This window comes from Cebus imitator, unplaced genomic scaffold, assembly GCF_001604975.1.
Source record: "Cebus imitator isolate Cc_AM_T3 unplaced genomic scaffold, Cebus_imitator-1.0 Scaffold598, whole genome shotgun sequence".
NCBI lineage: Eukaryota > Metazoa > Chordata > Mammalia > Primates > Cebidae > Cebus > Cebus imitator.
Window position 1 is genome coordinate 174,411 of NW_016107913.1, and position 5,376 is coordinate 179,786.

At 39.4% G+C, this 5,376-nt stretch overlaps 1 pseudogene across 1 annotated transcript; it reads left to right on the forward strand.

Moving 5' to 3' along the window:
• Nucleotides 1-1,160: 1,160 nt before the first annotated feature.
• On the forward strand, nucleotides 1,161-2,248 carry LOC108294719 (annotated as a pseudogene). Its single transcript, XR_001821153.2, has one exon. The product of XR_001821153.2 is annotated as a dehydrogenase/reductase SDR family member 7-like (transcript).
• The last annotated feature ends 3,128 nt before the right edge of the window (nucleotides 2,249-5,376 follow it).

The window sequence follows — 5,376 nt, forward strand, 5'->3', positions numbered from 1 at the left end:
AGGCTGGCCTCAAAATCCTGACCTCAGGTGATTCTCCCACCTCAGTCTCCCGAAGTGTTAGTATGACAGGCATGAGTCACTGTGCCCAGCCCTTTGTTAGCTTCTTGCTGAAGGGCACAAAGAAAAACTCAAACAGCTTATGTTTTTACTTGTAGTTACTATTGTATTTCTGAAAAACTTAAAAATTAAACCAAAATATTCTCACATTTAAAGAAACACCCAAAAAATCAGTAACTATTATTAATTACCCAAAGTTTTGAATTGTTCCCCAAATGTCTCAACATGTCTTTTCCCAGATAGTTTATCTGAATGGATTTTGTTGGTTTCTAATAGAATGACGCTATTGTATTTAAGACACGACATTATATAAGATCCAATAAAAGTATATACATAGTATTTCCTAAGCATATTCATTTCCTAATTAACTTTATCCTCATAAAATTCCTGATGAGTAAAAACAAAAAATCATTTTACGTATGATAAAATAAGTAGTAATTTCTCGTCAATATTAAAAGTTAATAGAAATCATAAGGCTCAGGGAGTTATAAGGTAAAGAGACGCTCCTTTTGACCCAAATATATGAAACATTTGAGGGATTAAAGATGAGTGAAATTGAGCTGAAGATTTTGAACTTCCTAGCTATTGGTGGGCAAGTCTGAACCTATTACATCAGTCTTCTATGTAAAGAATGGTGCCGTTCTTCTGCATACATATTTGTGAGGCTCAATTGAAAACACCCTAGAAATTACCTAGCAGACAATGTAAGCAGTCACATGACATTGACTCTGTATGTGCTGTCTAAATTTGGTCTTAGCCTGTAGTTCCTCAACTTCAAAATTATTTTATTCCCTGCCTCAGGGGACTTCAAGTCTTTTGATTCTACCGACCATTCATGCCCCCTCATGCACTAGCTCAGTTCCCAACTTCCCAGTCAAGAGGCCTAGGTCAGGTATCATCTCTCCCTTGCAAATTCCTTTCTATTCCTTGACTTTATCCATGGTCGGTAAACTTGACAAAACCACATCCTGGTAAAATCTGAAGCTGAAAATGCCTAAAGAAAAGCCCCATGTTAGGCGGAGCTGGGCATGCGCGGCTGCTCTGGCTGCTGGCACTGTGTGCGTGGCTCCCGCTCGCTGTGCACCTGCTGTGCTTCCTGCGGGGCCGGCGACCTGATGCTGCTACAGGCCAAGTGGCAGGGGCAATGCCCAGAATGGTAGTTGACTGACATGGTGGTGTGGGTGACTGGAGCCTCGAGCGGAATTGGTGAGGAGCTGGCTTACCAGTTGTCTAAACTAGGAGTTTCTCTTGTGCTGTCAGCCAGAAGAGTACATGAGCTGGAAAGGGTGAAAAGAAGATGCCCAGAGAATAGCAATTTAAAAGAAAAAGATATACTTGTTTTGTCCCTTGACCTGACTGACACTGGTTCCCATGAAGCAGCTACTAAAGCTGTTTGGTAGCATCAACATTTTGGTCAACAATGGTGGAGCATCCCAGCGTTCTCTGTGCATGGATACCAGCTTGGATGTCTACAGAAAGCTAATAGAGGTTAACTACTTAGGGACAGTGTCCTTGACAAAGTGTGTTCTGCCTTAGGTGATCGAGAGGAAGCAAGGAAAAATTGTTACTGTGAATAGCCTCCGAGGTATCATAGCTGCACCTCTTTCCAGTGGATTGTGCCAGCAAGCATGCTCTTCGGGTTTTTTTTTAATGGTCCTTGAACGGAACTTGCCACATACCCAGGTATAACAGCTTCTAACATTTGCCCGGGACCTATGCAACCAAATATTGTGGCGAACTCCCTAGTTGGGGAAGTCACAAAGACTATAGGCAATGATGGAGATCAATCCTACAAGATGGGAAGCAGTCGTTGTGTGCGGCTACTGTTAATCAGCATGGCTAATGATTTGAAAGAAGTTTGGATCTCAGAACATCCTTTCTTGGTAGTAGCATATTTGTGGCAATACATGCCAACCTGGGCCTGGTGGATAACCAACAAGATGGGGAAGAAAAGGATTGAGAACTTTAAGAGCGGTGTGGATGCAGACTCTTCTTATTTTAATATCCTTAAGAGAAAACATGACTGAAAAGAGCACCTGTACTTTTCAAGTCACTGGAGGGAGAAATGGAAAACATGAAAACAGCAATCTTCTTACGCTTCTGAATAATCTGAGACTAATTTGTGATTTTATTTTTTAATAGATATGACTTTGCTTTCAACATGTAATGAAATAAAAAATAAATAATAAAAGAAAAGCCCCATGTTATTAATTGGTTTCACTAAAAATTCGTATCCAGGAATTTCAAAGTGAAATTTTCTAATGGTTCCAGGCAAGCCTATGATACCTTCTCAGTCCATTCATTCTCCTGCTCTCAGACTATTTTCTATATTTCATCCTTAAACCTTTATGAATTCCTCCTCTATCCTCACTCCCCACCAGTGACCTTGTTCAATATTTCGCAAATATTAGAGCAATGTGAAGAGGACTTGCAGACTGTCACCACCACATTCATCAATCTATTTGCATCTGTACCCTCATATTGTGCTTTCTTGCCTGTTGTCATAGAGAAAATAGCTATATTCCTTATTAAAGTCAATGTCTGTACTCATGTACAGATGCCATCTGCTTAGGCCTATCCATTCCAAGAAGCGATTTTTCTCCGACATTGATTTTTCTTGTATCCCTTTGATTACTCCCCTCAGCATACAAACATGCTATTTGCATTATATTAAGAAAAAAATTTTTCTTGATTTTTTCTTCCAGATAGCATCCTGTGGTAGTCAGAAAAAAAACCCTAACATCCTGCATCCCCAAATAGCCACATCCTAATTCCTAGGACCTATAAATATATTAGATTACCTGGCAAAGGGAAATTAAACTTGCAGATAAAATTAGGATTGCTAATCAGTTGGCTTTAAAAATAGATTTCCCTGGATAGTATGGCTGGTTACAATGCAGTTACATGTGTCCTTAAAAAAAAGAAGGAGCTAGAAGAAAACAAAAGACAGCAGCGTGAGAAGAACCCAACCTAACAATGCTGTCTTTGAAGAGAGAAGGGTCACAAGCCAATGAGTCAAGTAGTCCCCAAAAGCAGGGAAAGACGAGGAACGGGTTCTCTCCTAGAGCCTCCAGAAGGAACGCAGTCTTGCTGACACTTTCAGTCCAGTGAGACCCACTTTGGACTTCCGACCTCCAAAACACTACTATATTAAATTATGCCATTTAAAGTCACTGAATTTGTGCCAAGCTGTGATTACGGCAATTAGAAACGAATGTAGATCCCATCTCTTTGATCCCATTTTCAAAGACCATTCCTTCTTATGGCCTCTCCAAATTTTTTCAGTCACATGTTTACATTTACAACATTGATCTTACTTGAACAGTCGAAGCATTTGGCATAGATGATCACTCACTCCCTTGTCTTCTAGAATCCCAGGATATCTCAGTTTTCCTTCATCCTCAGGCATTACTTCCTTTGGCTTACTGTTTCTTTCTTCACCAACCTCTCAGCATTGGAGAGCTTCAGGACTTGGTCATTGGAATTTCCCACCTACATTTGCTTTCTTAGTGATCTAATCAATTCTCTTAGCGTTTTTAATACCATCAATATGGCCACAACTGCTATATTTATATCTCCAGCTTAGACCTCTTCCAAATTTCAGCATTATCTATCCATAGACAGTAATCTATCAATATCAAAGTAAAATTCTTGCATTTATGTCACAGCTTGTCTTGCAGTCACCCCCATCTTAGAAGACAGTGTCCTTTCAGCTGCTCATGCGGTCCTCTTATTTTTCATTGTCACACCATACATCGAACTTATCAGAAGACCTCATTGCCTCTAACTTTAAGATACATGCGGAATTAGACATTTCACCATCACAAAGCCTACTTCATTCTCCACAGCCATACGCCATATTCTCCATAGCTCCCTTTTCTCCCACCATTCCTCCCTTCCCTGCCCACCAACAATCCATTGTTTCTAAAATTTAAGTCATTTAAGTCTCTGGTCCAATGCGTCCGGGAGCCTGGCCCTTTCAAATTTACATCCCTACTTGCTCAGGCTGCTTGGGCCACACTGGCCTCTCTGGTTTTCCATGATCATGCCCAGCACTCTCCCTTTAGAGCTTTTGCACAAGCCATTTTCTTTCCCAGGAACGCTCTTCTCCTGGACTGGATGACTGGCTACCCGCCTCCCTGCTCCAGCGTTTTGCCCAGCTCTCATTCACTCAATGAGGCCTACCCTCACCTGTTTTGTATTTTATACTCTAACTTGCCCTCCAGCCTCTCCCCAGCCTCTGGAACTCTCAAATTCTCTTCTGTGTGCCCCTTTTTTCCTCACAGCAATTAACTCCTAAAATACCACGTGGTTTACTTGTTGATTACATTCACAGTTTATTATTGTCTCCCTATCCCTACAATGTGCATTCAAAGGCAGCAGACATCTTTACCTGTTTTATAAACTGCCATATTCCCAGTATCTAGATCATAACCTGCTAGATAGTAGGACCTCAAACATATTTGGATACATTTTTACATATTTGCCTACTTGCTATTGTCAGTAGTACTCTTGATAATTGAATGTTCTAAATGAGACTAATACTGAAGTAAACATGTAGTATAGTAATACTTGGACATATCCATATTTGTTTTAATGGTCAATAATGTCCTTTTAATTGCTGGCAGAAATTTTCAGTTTCCATAGAGCAGGAAAAAAAGACTATAGATTACTAAATCAATAGCTAATTAACTTAAATGTTAAAAGAGGATATAAATTAAAATAAACTTACGTTTTCTCTAAGAGGTTTCTCCAGTTTTATTATAGGAGTTACCAAATAGTTTAAGGAAAATAAAATTACAGCTTACAGCTCTGTAGACACAGCAGAAATCAGTAGGGAAGGCTTGAGCTGATAAATTAATGCACTCTTGAGTGTGAATTCTGACAGTTAATTGTCTTTCATTAATTTAGGCATTGTTTGCTTTTCAAGATAAAAATGGATACCTAGTCATTCTTAGACCATGTTTTATAATGTGATAAACTTAAGTTGAAACTCTTGTGTGACAAACTTTGTTACAATATCTACATTAAATTATAAATGTCCCCCACAGGGAGACTTGAAAATATATAAAGTCCCCAATAAATAAAAATTTATGGCCTCAATGTGGAAGGAAAACAAAATAAATGGAACAAAGTTTAATAACACAGGTAGTAATTAACTTTTAGTAAAGGTCATTTAGGAGTTGTATAAAGGCTAAGGAATTTAAGTAAACCTCTCCCTGGTGAAGCTTATCCTGCATTCCAGGCTAGGCTGTAACTTGTATTCAGAGAAACTAGTGGCAAAGCAGACCTGGTACCACCCTCTCCTACACAGACAGA